Source organism: Schistocerca serialis, chromosome 4 (assembly GCF_023864345.2).
Source record: "Schistocerca serialis cubense isolate TAMUIC-IGC-003099 chromosome 4, iqSchSeri2.2, whole genome shotgun sequence".
Classification (NCBI taxonomy): Eukaryota; Metazoa; Arthropoda; class Insecta; order Orthoptera; family Acrididae; genus Schistocerca; species Schistocerca serialis.
In genome coordinates this window covers 658,230,795-658,250,519 of record NC_064641.1, presented here as the reverse complement: position 1 = coordinate 658,250,519, position 19,725 = coordinate 658,230,795, and the positions used below count along the sequence as shown (strand labels likewise).

General features: G+C 46.2%; 1 protein-coding gene across 1 annotated transcript in view; it reads right to left on the bottom strand.

The window, feature by feature from the left end:
* LOC126474668 (anoctamin-7-like) overlaps positions 1 to 19,725 on the bottom strand; it is a 290,663-nt gene that overhangs the window by 172,973 nt on the left and 97,965 nt on the right. The window lies entirely within an intron of this gene.

Sequence of the window (19,725 nt, the reverse complement as noted above, 5' to 3'; positions counted from 1 at the left end):
AGTCGTCGTGCGCATACGGTATAGGAGGAAGAATGTGTGATTTCATTTGCAGCCGGTTTGGAGGTATACAGAGTGTGAAATGTATTACACAGATTTGTCACTTCAGGCCGCAAAAATGGTTGGTTGGTTGTTTGAGGTTAAAGGGACCAAACAGCAAGGTCATCAGTCCCTTGTTTCAAATAGACTCCATTCTGCTAACGGGACATCTTAGTATAGTCAGAAAAATAAAACGGATAAAGGGGAAACGTAAAAGGGCAGTCACGTTGTCATTAGTAAAAACAAATGAGGGAAGTTGGCAAGAGAACGAACCCAACACTATGCTGAAACAGCATAGGCAAGACCACCTGTGACTTAAAAGGTGCAACTGCTATAATGCAGAAAGTACGTATGGGAATAGAAAAACTAACCAAGCCTTAAAAAGAAGGGGTAAAAACAGAGTAAAAGGGAAAGAAAAGAGGATTCCGGTCAGGGAGGTGAATCGGGAATCTCTGAACACTGCCTACAGTGGGAGACACCCAAACACTCACCGCCCTGCCCCAACACCAGAGGGAGATTAAAAACTTTAAAACTGAGAATAAAAACCACTCTCCCGGAGGAAACCTAGAACCAGAGAGACCATCCGGGAATCGTCAGCCAACATCAAAGGTAAAGTGTGGGGGAGTCTGTACTTAGCACGCAGAGCCAAAAGAAGGGGGCATTCAACCAAAATGTGGGCCACTGACTGGAAGGCTCCACAACCACATAGCGGGGGTGGCTCATCACGCAAAAGGAAACCATGGGTCAGCCTGGTATGGCCAATGCGGAGACGACACAGTGTGGTCGAGTCCTTGCGGGAGAGACTAAAGGAAGAACGCCATGGGCCTGTATTCACCTTAATGGCACGAAGTTTATTAGACAGTGGAGTAGCCTCCCAAGAATTGGCCCATGACTGTGCAAAGTGGGATTTGATGTGAAGCCGTAAATCCGCTGCAGGAGGGGTTACAGAAAATGGGGGGTAAGTAACTGCTCCCCCAGCCAAACGATCAGCGAGCTCATTACCCGGGATACCCACATGGCCCGGGACCCATAAGAAGTCAATGGAACAAGCAGCACGGTGAAGATCAGCGAGATGGTCATGGATGGCAGAGACCAAGGGATGGCGCGAAAAACACCGGTCAATAGCAAGAAGGCCACTCATCGAGTCCGTACATAACAAAACGCGGTTGTGTTGGGTTTGTTTAATAAAGGTAAGGGCCCGGGAAATTGCCATCAATTCCGCAGTAAACACCCCACATGAGGGTGGCAGTAGATGATTTTCCGTTCCAACGAAGGACGTGAAGGCATACCCAACATGATCAGCAGATTTAGAGCCATCAGTGTAAAAAACAACAGCATCCCGAAACTCCCATAAAATTTGGCGGAAAAAGGAACGGAACACCACCGGGGGGATGGAATCTTTCGGACCGCGGCGGAGATCCATCCGAATTCGAGGCCGAGGAACTAACCAAGGAGGGGTGGAGGGGAGGGAGCGAGGAAGACAGGACAAAGAAGGAAGCCGAAAATCACGGGTAAGAGACGCAAGGCGCAGCCCAACCGGTAAACCCGCCCGAGGGCGGGAGTCAGGCGGGCGACGTCCATGGTCTGGGAATAGGATAGAATAGGAAGGATGAGCGGGAGAAGAACGGATAGTAAGGGCATAAGACACCAGAAGCTGGGACCGCCGAACAGAAAGGGGGGGGATCCCAGCTTCAACCAGGAGACTATCAACAGGGCTAGTAGGGAAGGCACCGGTGGCCAAACGGATACCACGATGGTGGACTGGATCCAGCACGTGCAGCGTGGAAGGAGCAGCTGAACCATAAACTTGACAACCATAGTCCAAACGTGACAGAACTAGAGCACGATAAAGACGGAGGAGGAGGGAACGGTCCGCACCCCAGGAGGAGTGGGCAAGGAAGCGAAGGACATTGAGTTTACGGAAACATCCTACCTTCAGGAGTCTGATATGGGGCAGCCAAGTGAGCTTGTTGTCGAAAAGAAGACCTAGGAAACGAAACTGTGGAACCACAGGCAATCTTTGTGCAGCGAGATAGAGCTCTGGATCAGGGTGGACCGTAGTACGGCGACAGAAGTGGACCACCCGCGATTTTAAAGGAGAGAATTGAAACCCGTGGGAGAGGGTCCATGCAGAGGCACGCCGTATAGCCACCTGGAGCTGCCGTTCTGCAGATGGCATCGAGGAGGAACTAACCCAAATGCAGAAATCATCCACATACAGGGCAGGGGCGACCAAGGGACCGACAGAGGCCACAAGTCCATCGATAGCAATGAGGAAAAGAAGGACACTCAAGACAGAACCCTGTGGGATGCCCGTCTCCTGGGTCCGTGGAGAACTAAAAGCAGTACCAACTCGAACTCTGAATGACCGATGGATCAGGAACTGGCGGATAAAAATCGGGAGTGGGCCCCGAAGACCCCACTGATGAAGGGTTAGTAAGATGTGATGGCGCCAGGCCGTGTCATAGGCCTTGCGAAGGTCAAAAAACACTGCAACCAAATGGCGGCGCTGGGAAAAAGCCTGCCGAACTGCGGATTCCAAGCGAAGCAAATGATCGATTGGAGATCGTCCCTCTGGTAAGGGGACAATAGATCCCGAGATTCGAGGACCCACGTGAGCCGACGGGCTACCAGCCGTTCAAGTAACTTACAACCAACATTGGTCAAACTAATTGGCCGATAGCTGTCAACAGATAGGGGGTTCTGACCAGGCTTAAGGACAGGAACCACTCCACTGAGAAGGGAAGTCACCCTGGAGCCAGATACGGTTAAACACCCGAAGAAGATGGTGCCGTTGTGGAGCACTGAGATGTTGAAGCAGCTGGTTATGAATGGAATCTGGGCCAGGAGCCGTATCATGAGAAGCAGATAGAGCAGAAAGAAATTCCCATTCAGTGAAAGGTTCGTTGTAAGATTCTGACTCACAAGTGGTGAAACATAAGGTGACAGCTTCAGCCTGCTGTTTTTGATGAAGGAAAGCAGCTGGATAGGAGGCCGACGCTGATGCCACTGCAAAATGGGTCGCAAGATGTTCTGCAAGAACTAATGGGTCCGTACAAATGCCATCTGGGAGGTGAAGGCCTGGGAGGGTGGACTGCCGATGGCAACCTTGGAGAGAGCGAAGTGTAGCCCATACCCGTGACAGAGGGACAGTGGAACCAAGGGAAGAAACGAATCGTTCCCAACATATCCGCTTGCTCTGTTTGATTAAATAACGGGCTTTAGCGCGAAGGCGCTTAAAGGTAGAAAGGCTGGCTACAGATGGGTGCCTCTTAAAGTGTTGCAAAGCTCGACGGCGATCATGGATGGCAATGGCAATGGCCGTACTCCACCACGGGACTTGCCGACGACGAAACTGTCCAGATGAGCGCGGGACAGCAAGGTTAGCAGCGCGAACAATCGCGTCAGACACGTCACGTAGGACGTCATCAATACAACCCGACAAAGAGGGAGAAAACTCGACCTGTGCAGTATATAGAGGCCAATCGGCGCGGTGGAAAGACCAACGAGGTAACCTCTCCATCGGGGAGCGGGAAGGGAGCGTGATAATCAACGGGAAATGGTCACTATCACAAAGGTCGTCGTGTGGCGACCAGTGTAATGAAGGGAGGAGAGAGGGAGAAGAAAGAGAAAGATCAATGGCAGAAAAGGTACCATGACCAGCACTGAAATGAGAAGGGGAGCCATCATTAAGAAGGCACAGGTCGTGGTCTGCAATAAATTGGTCGATAAGAAGACCTCGTCTAGATGGAAAGGCACTGCCCCACAAAGGATGATGAGCATTAAAATCCCCAAGGAGGAGGAAGGGAGGAGGAAGTTGCTGAAGAAGGGTGGTTAAGGCAGCAGGTGTAAGAGTCCTGTCAGGAGGGAGATAAAGATTGCATACTGTGACTGCAGAGTCTAAGTGGACCCTAACAGCAACTGCTTCCAATGTAGTTTGGAGAGGAATCCACGTGCTAGCAATGTCTGTACGGACCAACGTACAAACGCCACCAGAAGCCCGCAAGGGTCCGACCCGATTTCGACAGAAAACACGGAACCCACGGAGGGTCGGTGAGTGAGCATCAGTAAAATGAGATTCCTGGAGAACCACACAAGCTGCTGAGTAGGACGAAAGAAGGGATTTCAATTCCGGAAGGTGACGATAGTAGCCATTACAATTCCATTGGAGAACCACAGAACGATGGTTTAAATGAGGGCTGAACACGCTAAATCCAGTCATACCGCCGGGTCCCCACCCGTCACCGACAAGGAGGGGGCGACATCCATAAACGACAGGTCAGAATCCGGTTGTGAAGCCGGGGAAGGGACCTCCGGTGACACCAGAGGCTCTTTGTCCCGGGACTTATGTTTCTTCTTCTTTTCAGGCTGAGATCGAGGAGGGCTGTGTGGCATAATGGAGCCAGCTGCAGCAAGATCAGGAACAGAAAGAGACCGGGCGACCTGGGGGCCGATAGACCGCGGCTCTCGCGGTCGCCGCGCTGCAGCAGACCTTTGACCTGGAAGGTGCCGGGAAGGGGCATCCCGGGAGAGGCGCCCTTGACCGGCAGACGCCGAAGGAGTGGGACACTTCTCCGGCTGGGGAGGGGGAGCGGCGCCCAGAGGAGAAGGTGTGGGAGCCGCAGGGGAGGGGGGAAGGAGAGGGGTCCGGGACGGGGGTAAGGAAGGGGGAGGAAGGGATGAAGATGTAACCAAGGCGTAACTAGATGTCATGGACACAGGGTGCAATCGTGCATATTTCTTACGGGCCTCTGTGTAGCTTAAACGATCAAGAGACTTATACTCCTGTATCTTTTTTTCTTTCTTATAGACTGGGCAATCTGCTGAACGTGGAGAATGACTACCATGACAATTTACACATACAGGAGGGGGAACACAGGGACTCCCCTCATGGAGTGGACGTCCACAGTCACCACAGAGAGGGTCCTGGGTACAGCGAGAAGACATGTGGCCAAAACGCAAGCACTTAAAACACCGCATAGGAGGTGGGATGTACGGCTTCACATCACAGCGATAGACCATAATCTTAACTTTCTCAGGAAGGGTATCCCCTTCAAAGGCCAGGATAAAGGCACCAGTATCAATACGATTATCTTTAGGACCCTTCTGAACACGCCGAACAAAGTGAACACCCCGCCGTCCGAGATTGTCCCGAAGTTCCTCATCAGTTTGAAGGATGAGGTCTCTGTGAAAAATCACACCTTGTACCATATTGAGAGACTGGTGAGGGGTAATGGACACGGGAATTGTGCCAAGATGGGTACAGGCACGAAGGGCCGCAGATTGGGCAGCCGAAGCAGTTTTTACCAGTAACGAACCCGACCGCATCTTGCTCAGGGAGTCCACTTCGCCGAACTTGTCTTCAATGTGTTCCACAAAGAATAAAGGCTTGACACTGGTGAAAGTATCCCCATCAGTCCTGGTGCAAACTAGATAACGGGAGAAAGGTTTTGCCCCTAGACGACGGGCCTGACCCTCCTCCCAGGGGGTAGCCACGGAAGGGAAGGCCGAAGGGGCAAGAGAAGCAGCACTTGAGGAATCAGTACCACGCAGAGAGACGGCCGCAGAAGAGCGGCCAGAGGTTTGGACCCTTATGCGTTTCATCTGCATAGCGTCCGCCCTGATATCACCCACTCCGATCAGGGGCTCTCCTCACGGGCGCCACCCAGCCACAGCAAGGGCCGTCTGGCACGGCGGCCATTGCCGGGAGTTCCGATGCTCCAGGATGACGAGCAACCACTCCAAGGCATGCATGAGGAGGTCACAGCTCAGGTATCAGAAGTGTGATCCCTGTGTGTTCAGGGGGCTCAACCAAAAGGGTACATAGCGACCCCACCACACGGGCTGGCTACCGTGCTGGCTATGCACCCTAGCATCAGACAACAACGTAGAAGAAAAGGTGGAATATACTAGGAGGGCACACGTCGGAGACACTAGGTAAGGTGCTCTTCCCCAAATGGCTCACACTACGGAAGAGAAATTTTGGAATGGAGGTCAAACCCCAGAGGGGGACCAAGGAATGCCAAAAGGAGGAGATGATTACGCAACAAAGCCAGAGTGTAAAACCAACAGAACCAGGAGGATAGTGGGGGCCAACATAAGCAAGGACACCAATAGAGGGAGAGGAGAGGGCGAGGGGAAAGGGGTATGGAGGGGAAAGGAGGGGAAGGGAAAGGAAATGCAGCCCGGGAGAGAGAGAAGGCTGCAATGGCTCGGGGCCCCGTGCTCGCCACGCACGTATCCACGAAAGAGTTGTGGACCCCCTGGGGGGGCCGCAAAAATGGCTCTAGCTCGTATGGACATCGGTTCGAAATGAGCTTGGTTGACTGATATGGATACGTCATTCCATGCTGCTTCTGCTGAATGTCAAACAACCGAAGAGGATGGGGATTGGTGGCAACGCCAGTCACTTCGCAACTCTTGACCAGGTATTTTCAACGGGTGAGAACGGGCTGGCTAAGGCAACAATCGAACTCCCTACGTGTCGAGGTGAGAACAGAACATGCAACATGGAAGTCTTGATTTATCTTGTTGAAAGATAACGTCACTTCGAAGATTGGGCCCAGTCACCACCCTTTCGACAGCTGCTGTCCAAATCACCGTCCATGCAAACCACAGCTGATCGTGTTGTGTACCCATCCGGCACTACATATCATGCGAAGTGCTGGTCCCCTATGACGATGATGAGTGAATACCTTGTGGCAACTTTCGGAGCCTCCACACATGGATATGTCCTTCATGATACTACACTCAAAACTGGGAATCTGTCTGAAAAGACGACGTGGTGCCATATGTGTGTAGTGTTGTCGTTGGGATTACCAAACTCATTTCCCCTGTCTATGATAACAGTGCGGGTATCAAAAGGAGACCATATCACACATTATCCCGCCACTCACTGTATATTTCAAAAGGTATGATGTCACCAAAATAATCACCAGAAATTTATACAGCAGCTGATGTTAGGCTCCCCTTCATACTACAGATCCGATCTTCCCATTGTTGTAGGAAAAAAATCAAAGATTGCTGAAACTGCAAAATGATAACCGATAAAACAATCCGTTGTAATAGATCTCACGTAACACTGATCAATAAATCTGAACTCGTTTTTCTCATAGACGTCGCTGTATTGGCAATACCTGTAATTTGGAAACCACCTGCAATGAAAAGATGCCCAAATGCCAGATGATTATAGTTAAAGAGCAGCTACTCACATAGACCCAGTGTGGGCTGTAATTATCGCATCGCGGCAAAACTTGGTAGATATTCCAATGCGCTAATGCGGAACCGATTTACCCTGGGAAAAAATTCCAGCTTTCCCCACCAGGTGTATAGAAAAATGTGTCCATATGTCATGGATTAGGAACGGAAGGTGGGCAGAAAAGATCGAACAATTGAGAAAAGTCATAATGTTGATTTTTTTTATTAATCGCTTGTTACACAGTTTTTTCAATATGAACGCCGGAGACATTTACGAGATGCTGTTCAGCGCCATATTTGCAACTGGTGGCTAAAATTGGAACTAATTTTTTCTAGCGTAAATCGGTTCCTCAATAACACATTAGCACATTATCAGGTTTCGCTGCCAAACGATCATTTCAGCCCAGTGATAATTTCCGTCCACACTGGACTAAAACGAACTGTGAAGTCTACAGCACCTAAAATTGCGTCGTTCGCTCTGTTGACAGCTGTGGTAAGCAGCTGACTGAACATCTGCAGAACAGGTTGTCAGGTTCCCGAAGAACCTAGCTATACATCAGTAACATGTGACAATAAGTCCGAGCGGTCGAAGCCACGAGCTGCGCAAAGAGGGCCTGCGCAGAGTGAAGATACCGGAGTACTTCACCGGGGTCAGCGTCGACTGCAAGCAGCAGGCCGACATCCAGTCGGTTGGTTTTATGTCTGACGACCGCTCGTGGCCTGGCTGCCCTCTTCTACCAGACTTCACCGGTACCACGCAGTAGCCGCTGCGACGCACCGTGGGTCCATAGAACTGCTTGCTAATAAAGGGGAGTAACATATTGTAACCCTCATGGTGATGTGTGTCATTGCCTACCTGCCCTCATTTTTTTCTGGTTTGTACCCGAGTTTTACTCGGTCGCCTCTTTGGTCGTAAATTTTTTTTTTTTTTGGTCATCAGTCTACTGACTGGTTTGATGCGGCTCGCCACGAACTCCTTTCCTGTGCTAACCTCTTCATCTCAGAGTAGCACTTGCAACCTACGTCCTCAATTATTTGCTTGACGTATTCCAATCTCTGTCTTCCTCTACAGTTTTTGCCCTCTACAGCTCCCTCTAGTACCATGGAAGTCATTCCCTCATGTCTTAGCAGATGTCCTATCATCCTGTCCCTTCTCCTTATCAGTGTTTTCCACATATTCCTTTCCTCTCCGATTCTGCGTAGAACCTCCTCATTCCTTACCTTATCAGTCCACCTAATTTTCAACATTCGTCTATAGCACCACATCTCAAATGCTTCAATTCTCTTCTGTTCCGGTTTTCCCACAGTCCATGTTTCACTACCATACAATGCTGTACTCCAGACGTACATCCTCAGAAATTTCTTCCTCAAATTAAGGCCGGTATTTGATATTAGTAGACTTCTCTTGGCCAGAAATGCCTTTTTTGCCATAGCGAGTCTGCTTTTGATGTCCTCCTTGCTACGTCCGTCAATGGTTATTTTATTGCCTAGGTAGCAGAATTCCTTAACTTCATTGACTTCGTGACCATCAATCCTGATGTTAAGTTTCTCGCTGTTCTCATTTCTACTACTTCTCGTTACCTTCGTCTTTCTCCGATTTACCCTCAAACCATACTGTGTACTCATTAGACTGTTCATTCCGTTCAGCAGATCATTTAATTCTTCTTCACTTCCACTCAGGATAGCAATGTCATCAGCGAATCGTATCATTGATATCCTTTCACCTTGTATTATAATTCCACTCCTGAACCTTTCTTTTATTTCCATCATTGCTTCCTCGATGTACAGATTGAAGAGTAGGGGCGAAAGGCTACAGCCTTGTCTTACACCCTTCTTAATCCGAGCACTTCGTTCTTGATCGTCCACTCTTATTATTCCCTCTTGGTTGTTGTACATATTGTACATGATCCGTCTCTCCCTATAGCTTACCCCTACTTTTTTCAGAATCTCGAACAGCTTGCACCATTTTATATTGTCGAACGCTTTTTCCAGGTCGACAAATCCTATGAAAGTGTCCTGATTTTTCTTTAGCCTTGCTTCCATTATTAGCAGTAACGTCAGAATTGCCTCTCTCGTCCCTTTACTTTTCCTAAAGCCAAACTGATCGTCACCTAGCGCATTCTCAATTTTCTTTTCCATTCTTCTGTATATTATTCTTGTAAGCAGCTTCGATGCATGAGCTGTTAAGCTGATTGTGCGATAATTCTCGCACTTGTCAGCTCTTCCCGTCTTCGGAATTGTGTGGATAATGCTTTTCCAAAAGTCAGATGGTATATCGCCAGACTCATATATTCTACACACCAACGTGAATAGTCGTTTTGTTGCCACTTCCCCCAATTATTTTAGAAATTCTGATGGAATGTTATCTATCCCTTCTGCCTTATTTGACCGTAAGTCCTCCAAAGCTCTTTTAAATTCCGATTCTAATACTGGATCCCCTATCTATTCTAAATCGACTCCTGTTCCTTCTTCTATCACATCAGACAAATCTTCTCCCTCATTGAGGCTTTCAATGCATTCTTTCCACCTATCTGCTCTCTCCTCTGCATTTAACAGTGGAATTCCCGTTGCACTCTTAATGTTACCACCGTTGCTTTTAATGTCACCAAAGGTTGTTTTGACTTTCCTGTATGCTGAGTCTGTCCTTCCGACAATCATATCTTTTTCGATGTCTTCACATTTTTCCTGCAGCCATTTCGTCTTAGCTTCCCTGCACTTCCTATTTATTTCATTCCGCAGCGACTTGTATTTCTGTATTCCTGATTTTCTCGGAACATTTTTGTACTTTCTCCCTTCATCAATCACCTGAAGTATTTCTTCTGTTACCCATGGTTTCTTCACAGCTACCTTCTTTGTACCTAGGTTTTCCTTCCCAACTTCTGTGATGGCCCTTTTTAGAGATGTCCATTCCTCTTCAACTGTACTGCCTACTGCGCTATTCCTTATTGCTGTATCTATAGCGTTAGAGAACTTCAAACGTATCTCGTCATTCCTTAGTACTTCCGTATTCCACTTCTTTGCGTATTGATTCTTCCTGACTAATGTCTTGAAATTCAGCCTACTCTTCATCACTACTATATTGTGATCTGGGTCTATATCTGCTCCTGGGAACGCCTTACAATCCAGTATCTGATTTCGGAATCTGTCTGACCATGATGTAATCTAATTGAAATCTTCCCGTATCTCCCAGCCTTTTCAAAGTATACCTCCTCCTCTTGTGATTCTTGAACAGGGTATTCGCTATTACTAGCTGAAACGTGTTACAGAACTCAATTAGTCTTTCTCCTCTTTCATTCCTTGTCCCAAGCTCATTCTCCTGTAACCTTCCCCTACAACTGCATTCCAGTCGCCCATGACTATTAGATTTTCGTCCCCCTTTACATACTGCATTACCCTTTCAATATCCTCATACACTTTCTCTATCTGTTCATCTTCACCTTGCGACGTCGGCATGTATACCTGAACTATCGTTGTCGGTGGTGGTCTGATGTTGATTCTGATTAGAACAACCCAGTCACTGAACTGTTCACAGTAACACACCCTCTGCCCTACCTTCCTATTATAACGAATTCTACACCTGTTATACCATTTTCTGCTGCTGTTGATATTACCCGATACTCATCTGACCAGAAATCCTTGTCTTCCTTCCACTTCACTTCACTGACCCCTACTATATCTAGCCTTTGCATTTCCCTTTTCAGATTTTCTAGTTTCCCTACCACGTTCAAGCTTCTGACATTCCACGCCCCGACTCTTACAACGTTATCCTTTCGTTGATTATTCAATCTTTTTCTCATAGTAACCTCCCCCTTTGCAGTCCCCTCCCGGAGATCCGAATGGGGGACTATTCCGGAATCTTTTGCCAATGGAGAGATCATCATGACACTTCTTCAATTACAGGCCACATGTCCTGTGGATACACGTTACGTGTCTTTAATGCAGTGGTTTCCATTGCCTTCTGCATCCTCATGTCGTTGATCATTGCTGATTCTTCCGCCTTTAGGGGCAATTTCCCACCCATAGGACAAGAGAGTGTCCTGAACCTCTATCCGCTCCTCCGCCCTCTTTGACAAGGCCGTTGGCAGAATGAGGCTGACTTCTTATGCCGGAAGTCTTCAGCCGCCAATGCTGATTATGTTTCAAAATTTAGGCAGTGGCGGGGATCGAACCCGCTACCCCTAGACCACGGGTAAATATAGGCAGTAGTATAGTACTAAGACACTAGTTGTCGTTTGAAAATTTGTCCTGCTATTATATTGCCTTTCCTTTCTGGTTTGTTCTAATTAATCAGCTCTTGGTCGTAAATACAGCCGGTACAATTTTACTAAGGCACAGGTTGCCATTGAACAAAAGAGGGACCTTATGGTTAGATTTAGCTCTTAACTGATTGAATTCTTTGACTGTAATTGCATTTCTCAGTCATTAGTTATAATCGGAAGAACTTGTACTAAGCTGTTCGTTTTCGTGTTTGAAAGATCGGGTCATTATTGGTGTATTTTAGCTGGATCTTGTAGTTCCGTCGAGTGAGTTCTCTTGTAATACAGGGTAAGTGTTCACAAGTGATGTTTTAAGACGTTCCTTCAGAGCGGTCTTAATGGCTGATAATTTAACCTTGAAAATATTAACTCCCAACTGTCACCAGGACTTAAGTCAAAATAAAATTGTCAGAACGGACTGGTTGGGATCGAGTCACACCTTGGTTGCCGATTGAAATTTGAAGTAAGCCTTATCATTGCCAAATTGTTTGCTAGTCCGTTTAATCTTCAAGCACAGGAGCGCATCTTAACCCCGAACCTTCAGACATACAGCTTTCAAATTAAAAGTCATCTGTTTTGAGTAATTGAATCACTTTTGTCATCAATGGTGCTTATATAGTTTTCATGTGTTGAGGAAGGGCATTTAATAAGACAGACTGTGTCCAGCGTGGTAGTAAACACCGCTGCTTCACCCAATAACGGGCGGGCTGCAGGTCCGGCCGTCTTGTAATCATTGTCATATTTTTTGCTGTTTTGCAATATAGCACTTCCGATTTCGTTCGCAAAGAATAAAAGCTTATTCAGCTTAAGGTTTAAGGTCAAAAGAATTTACCAAATTTGTTCACTTTGTTAAAATAATTTATGGTTAAATGCTTCGATTATGTGTAAAACACAGTTTACATATTGTTAAATAAACAGGTTTTGTGAAAAGAAAGTAATATTGGTGTGTCCTCTCTCACGTTTTCGTTAATTCCAGTAAGCACCACGTATCAATGATGATGTGCCAGGTGAACTAGCACTGTGAGACATTTGACATGAGCGCGAGGATAGAGAACTAAAGCAGCCCGGTGCCAGGTGACAGCCATCAGTATGCAGTAGAGCCACGAGAAAGCGCCCCGACGGCTGCCAACGCTGCTATTGCGTCCTACCTCTGTCCTTCACTACCCGGAAGACTCGCTGGTCTGCCGTCAGTCTCGCTGTCTGCTACCTCTGAGGCGGTTGTCGTGATCAAGGTACCGGGGATGTGATGCTGCGCACAGCAGGTGTGTCTGCTGCTCGGTTAGTGCTGAGTGGGGAGTTGACGGAGGGTGGGGGCGGGGGGGGGGGGGCAGAGGCAATTTGGTCACCGATCTGGTAGCTCTCTGCATGCAATCTGCATTCCACACACACACACACACACACACACACACACACACACACACACACACACGGCCAAAGAGAGAGCAGGGTGCTAGTCTGGCGTTGATTCAGCGCTTTGGAAATCACGAAATTATCCAATATGGAACTAAATACATAGAATAATCTAAGCGCATTACTATTTGCAGATGATAAAGTAATAATATAAGAAAATGAGTATGCCCTTGAGTTACCAGTTCATCGTCTAAACCAGTTACGCGCAGAATACAGTTTTAAAATTTCACTAAATCATACGAAATTTACTTCCAGCAAGAGATCCAGTACGGTCGAAAACAGAAATTTACAACGAAATGACTGAACAAGTGTCACGTTTTAAATTTCTGGGCTGTCACACGAGTCACGATTACTGTGATGTAGATGAAAATCTTCACAAATTGCGACCAATACATGAGACAATAAACCGAACAGTTAACAAAAACGCGAAACAATCTCTTACATATCCGTGGCGGTATCATTGCTGTTGTAAAGAAGCGAGAGTTCAGTTAAGAAAGATGATAGAAAATACAAGAAACAGAGACAAGATTCTTGAGCAGAGTGAAGAGAATTTAATAAAATGTGAAGGTGTTTCAAATGCGATGAATATACTTGGTATTATTGAGGAAATAACTGAATACAGAGATGGATGGAAGTAACATGCGAATATACACAGACAAGCCAAGAAAATCCTCAACTATAAGCCGAAAGGAAAGAGGGGGGACAAGTCGCCAAAGCAAACGCTGAACATAAACCCTGTGAAGACTGAAGAGGCAGACGCCTTACCCCTGCATGTAGGACGACAACAGAAAAGAAAACGAATCCACATAATTAGTGAAATATTAAACTTTGGCTCAATCATATGCAATTAGTGATCAATTACATGTGAAACGATGCATTTCAATTAGTAAGTTCTCACCCTCATGTTAAACATACAACAGTCTTCATATGCTAAAAGTCAACAACCGTTACATGTTAAAACTTCCAACTTATCTCTCTCCGTCTAACATTAAGATCAGTCCTATTCGTATACCGCCGGCTTCAACGAATTCCTCCACCTATCGTGTCCTACACAACTTCTCGGCCATCATTCAGCACAACACTATGTTGTCATGATTCCCGTGATGTCCCTACTAGGCTTTGCCCCTTATTGAGAAACAAGTTTTATGGTACTAGAGAGGTGGATGGATTCTGCAGAGCAGGTGGGGCACGAAAATAACTGATTTTAATGTTAGACAGGGAAATTAGAGAGAGTATGTTACTGTTGGACGCTGGCGCCTGGAGCGAAGTCTACGCTCTAATTCGTCTCAGAGGTGTTGCGCTGGGTTCATATCGAGTCATCAGGTTTCAGTTTCTTTTCAGACACTCCATGACAGGGTGGATTGCTACGTTGATACAACTAGTCGTCTCCGAAATATTCCTCTGCTATACGCAGTAAACGATTCTGTAAAATTTCATATCCTTCCGCATTTATCGTTTCCTTTAGTGCAACACTTCCTCCGTACGTTACTGTTGGCAATACACATAATGGCAGCTAACGTTTTCAGGCATTCGCTAAACCCGCAGCCTTCCCAATGGATTGACACAGTGTATAGCGTGATTCATGAGTCCAAATTACTCGTTTGTGGTCATCCACTGTCCAGGGGCGTCACTGTTTATACCACCTCAAGCGGTGCGTACCACTGACTACAGACACATGCGGCTTACGAGGAACTACTCGACCATTGCACCTCAGTTTTTTTCAACCCCTGGTCTTGTTTAGCTGTGGGTGTTATTTCGCGATTCCACTTCATAATCACTTCACCGACAGTCGACTTGGACAGCTTTAGAAGGGTCGAAATATTGGTGACGGATCTGTTATTCAGGTGTAAGCACACATTCGAAGTCACTACGCTCTACTGGCAGAACGACTCAGCTGTTACTCTTCTCTACAGATAAAATAATATCATCCACCTCCTTTTACACTGACCGGTCCCCTTCTAGGGACTTCCAGCGGTCAACTCTGCATTACATAGGAGTGCCTAATATTTTTTCATCAGACGCCGGCCTGAGTGGCCGAGCGGTTCTAGGCGCTACAGTCTGGAACCGCGCGACCGCTACGGTCGCAGGTTCGAATCCTGCCTCGGGCATGGATGTGTGTGATGTCCTTAGGTTAGTTAGGTTTAAGTAGTTCTACGTTCTAGGGGACTGATGACCTCAGATGTTAAGTCCCATAGTGCTCAGAGCCATTTCATCAGACGTGGATGTGAGAGATATTTAAATACAAGGGGTATTCGAAAAGTAAGTTCCGATCGGCCGCGAAATGGAAACTATTGAGAATCAAAAATGTTTTATTTAGTTACAATTTCCAGCTGCTTATCTACATAGTAGTTGTTGCGATGTACACACATGTAGCGTTGTACCATCTTTCCAACACCGTCACAGAAGGCAGTCACCAGTGCATTCAGCCAGTGCCCTGTTTTGGTCTACAGCTCGTTGTCTGTGCCAGAATGTTGTCTTCATAGTCAGCGTTTCGTGTGAGCAGACGGAGCCAACTAGGGGCTGTACTGCGGATGATCAAACACTTCCCATGGAAAACGTTGCAGGAGCATCTTCATTGCCCCTGCAGAGTGCGGGCGAGAATTTTCACAAAGAACGGAACGTACAACAGTTACGTTCCGTGGGCTGCATAGTTTCAGGAGAAATTTCTCACCAGGTCTTCGTACTTGGCGGGAGACACTATTTTCTAGCATTTTTTGGTGATCAATGTACGTTCCGAACTGGAAAGAGCAACGTGACGCCCTCGTATTTCACCAATTATATAACTAGCGTGACCTCACTTCTCGTTAGAATGGAAAAAAATACAGAATCCGCATGAGCATTTGACAATGCGATAGCAAAGGTTCACGGTGCGAAATTTTTTGTATAAAACATCATAAGCGGACAACTTTTTTATGAAGCATTTTGAGGAACGCGTATTAAATGGTTCTATTTCGCCCATGTCCGTTGCATAGGTATGTTGGCGACACTTAATCGCCTGGCCACATGCTGTCGACTCAAACATCTGGTTCACTATCAAGACTAGAGTCAAAGAAAACTGCCAATTTGGATCTTCTAGTAGGACGAAAAGTCGATGGGCTGCACGGCCACTCTGTATTCCACAAGCTGACGCACGCTGATTTACATCGCACCGCGCAAATTTTTCACCATCCAGTCTAGAACAGAGCAGAAACATTGATATACAGAGCTGTATTTGTTTCTGACAAGGTCCGCGTGGATTCCGGGATCAAACATCTGCACTACGTGTACCGAAAGAACTTTTTTGTGGTTCGAGGTACCAAGCTGGCACTCTCCAAGAAACGATAACGTGAAAATATTTAACAACTACGCGGTGATCCTCAAATTATGTCCCTTCATATCTGAGCTGCTACTTCTAACAAAATAGGGTGGTCTCTGGGAAGACTATGTGTGAGACCTATTTTACGATACCTAAGAAGATAAAGGAGACACTGCGCTCGGTTAAGGGCAGTTCCCGTCTCAGGCTCTCTCGGATTCGTAAGATTCCTTGTGAATGCGGAAGCAACTACATCCGTTAGTCCATCTGCACGATTTACGACCGCTGTGCACGACGGCTCATTAAAAAATCAAACTTGAGAAAAAAGCAGTTGCAAAGCCTCACAAAGAACGACAGAAAAGTTTTTGATGAAACAATCTTGATGCGTGCTTCCACGCACTGGGATCCTGTTATAAAAGAGGAAGTAGATATTACAGTGCGCCAGAAAAACTTCTAATGAGACAGCGGATATTATTTTAGTGGCGTGAAAGTGAGCTCTATGCATATAGGAGAAACAGAATAATTCGCGGAATTGTTTACGCTCCTATCGATAGCGCCACCAACGCAGACGTTAACTCATTCTACGGCAGCATGCTATAATGAAGAACTACGTCGACCAATCACAAGCCGTCTATGGGCTATAAAAGCGCACCACAGCTGCAGACACAACAATGAAGTTCTTCCGTTGAAGACAATGTTGGTGTGACCGTTGAAAGCTTGAGGCTCTATTGATGAGGAGAACACGCCATAATCCGATTTCCCAGGAACTTCGCTCAGAGAAAGAGGGATCAAAATGAACGAAAACACCACGTATCCCGGCTTATCCGTAGGTAATAGTTTCGGAAAAATAGACGTTGGTCTAAGTTTTAAAGATCTTTTCAGTTGTTTTATGTACCTTTCACTGCACTACATATTCAGACGAAATGGTGTCACAAGGATTAGCGTTGTTGCTTCTTATTTTTGCCTCCCGTGTTCGAAACCAAATCATTACTTTTATTTTTGTTTTTCCGTTTCTGTAGAAGATTACTATACCGATGTTTCCCATGTATAAAGATATGTTATCCTTATTAGTCTAGTGACTGAATATTTGATAAACGAATTAAAAGCATAAATGAACGAGAAAATGATTTGTAACTGTATTCGGTGTAGTGTATATTGATTCGTAATCAATTGCAAGCGCCAGATTTCGGAAATGTGATCCGTTATGCATGATTTACCGTGAGATTATTGCGAACGCGCGTAATCTATGTTTCTTTCGAGAATGAGATTCATAAGAAGAAATGTCACTCTGACAAACCTGTCCTCGGGCGATGCTCATGGTGTTCGGTTTCGAATGTTTCTGCGGTCGGTAGCATTAGAGAGAACACAGCAAGTTTTCCTGAAAAGTAAATGTATTGAGGAGGAGGAGGAGGAGGAGGAGGAGGAGGAGATTAATGTTTTGATCCTGTCGACAACGAGCTCCTTTTCCTTTCGAAGGAATCATCGCAGCATTTGCCTTAAGCGATTTAGGGAAATCACGGAAAACCTAAATCATTATGGTCGGACGAGGCTTTGAATCAACGTCCTCGCAGATGCAATTCCTAAGTTGTAATAATTGATATGAGAATGAAATATCAGAATATGAGAATTTTAAAAAAATTGTCACACCTCACCATGCCATGTACACGTATATTAGATGATAAAAGTGTGACACTTATTATGGAATCAAGTTATACTTTTGCAATTAATATAACGCCCTTGTATTCCCTTATTTGATAAGAAACACCCGTATAGTATTTTGCTATGGACATGTGTAGATAAATGAAAACAATAAAATAAATTAAAACAATAATCGGACGTCGAATATGGGGCACAAAATTAATAAGCTGGGACGCTAACTGTCTCGAAAATTCGAAAATAACTCGAAAACGTTGACCGTCAATTTTTTCAGGAACGGTCGAGTATCTACGGATAACCGGAGACGTGTTTTTTTTTTTTTACTCTTCTGCCACTGAGCGAAGTTCGTGGGAAATCGGGTGATGACACTTGCTGTGTTCTGCTCTGGAGTTTTGACTCAGCAAGGAAACAGATAATGATTCATCCATTGGGCATTGGATGTTTTTTTAATTTAATTTTCAACGTCAGTATTGCTACAGCCTACGCAAGAATTTGTACGAGGCTTTACATGTGTAATGTGGATAATGCCCCAGCACGGTGCAATGTTTAGAATAACGAATTCTTCCTCAGATAAGGTGACTCATTGCGGTGAGGGGGAGGGGGGGGGGGGGGCTAATAAACGAGAAGCCGCTGCAACACGGAGTTTCCCGCGTCAATGGCCAGCGGAGTGCAGAAGTAAATTGGTTTTTCCTGTCGGTAGCGCGCAGACCCCGGAGTGCCTGTGCTGTTGAGAATGGCGTGTGCGCGTGCGCTGTGCCAAAACAACGGAGGTGGAGCACAGCGCTTTTACATTTGCGTGCTGCACGCACTGCTGAGACACACACACACACACACACACACACACACACACACACACACGTGACGCTTCGGCCACTTTTGCGGATAGACATAATTTATGATTGCGGAGAGTAGTAACAACATGATTCGTGGACTGCATACAACCAGTGGACGCTGTTGGTGACCCAGCGTGGTTTACTATTTAGCCAGACTGCCGTGAACAGACTTGTTACGAAGTAGTTTTTGTGAAACAAAACTTAAGAAAATTAACTGAGAAATCAGTGACCAATTAGAAAATTTTCTGTAATTTTTAAGGCGCATTATGGCCGAGTCTGTACTCGGCCGATGCACTGCACATGGGTTTTACGTGCTAGTGTGTAGACGCCACGTTTTGGGGGTCTCAGTAGTATGGTAATGTGGAACATACTATTGAACGAGGCCTGGTATTTTCAACCTCCGACGCAAAAAGTGGGTTATTGTAATTTTAACGTGTGTATCTGTCCGGGGCATCGAAGCTTCCAAATGAAAGATACGATTTTAATGCTGTTTTTCTAGGTGAAAGCTGCGTTAATCGAGATGGTTCTTAGCTATGTTCCACGGAAGTCTGTTCAGCAGTTTAAATTTCATCAGCTAAATTAATAAAAAATGTTTTCTGCCAGCGCACGCTCTTGATAAACGTTTTGTAATGTACACTGAAGAGCTAATACAACTGGTTCACCTGCCTAATAGGGCCCCCGCGAGCACTCAATAGAGCCGCAACACTGCGTGGCATGGACTCGACCAATGCCTGAAGTAGCGCTGGAGGGAACGGATACAATGAATCCCGCAGGGATGTCCACAAATCCGTAAGAATACGAGGGGATGGAGATCTCTTCTGAACAGCACCAAGCAACGCATCCCAGGCATAAACGTTGGTGGCCAGCGAAAGTGTTTAAACTCAGAAGAGTGTTCGTGGAGCCACTCTGTACCAATTCTGGACGTGTGGGGTGTCGCATTGTCCTGCTAGAATTGCCCAAGTCCGTCGGAAAGCACAATGGACATGAATGGATGCAGGTGATCAGACAGGATGCTTACATGTGTGTCAACTGTCTGTCGTATCAG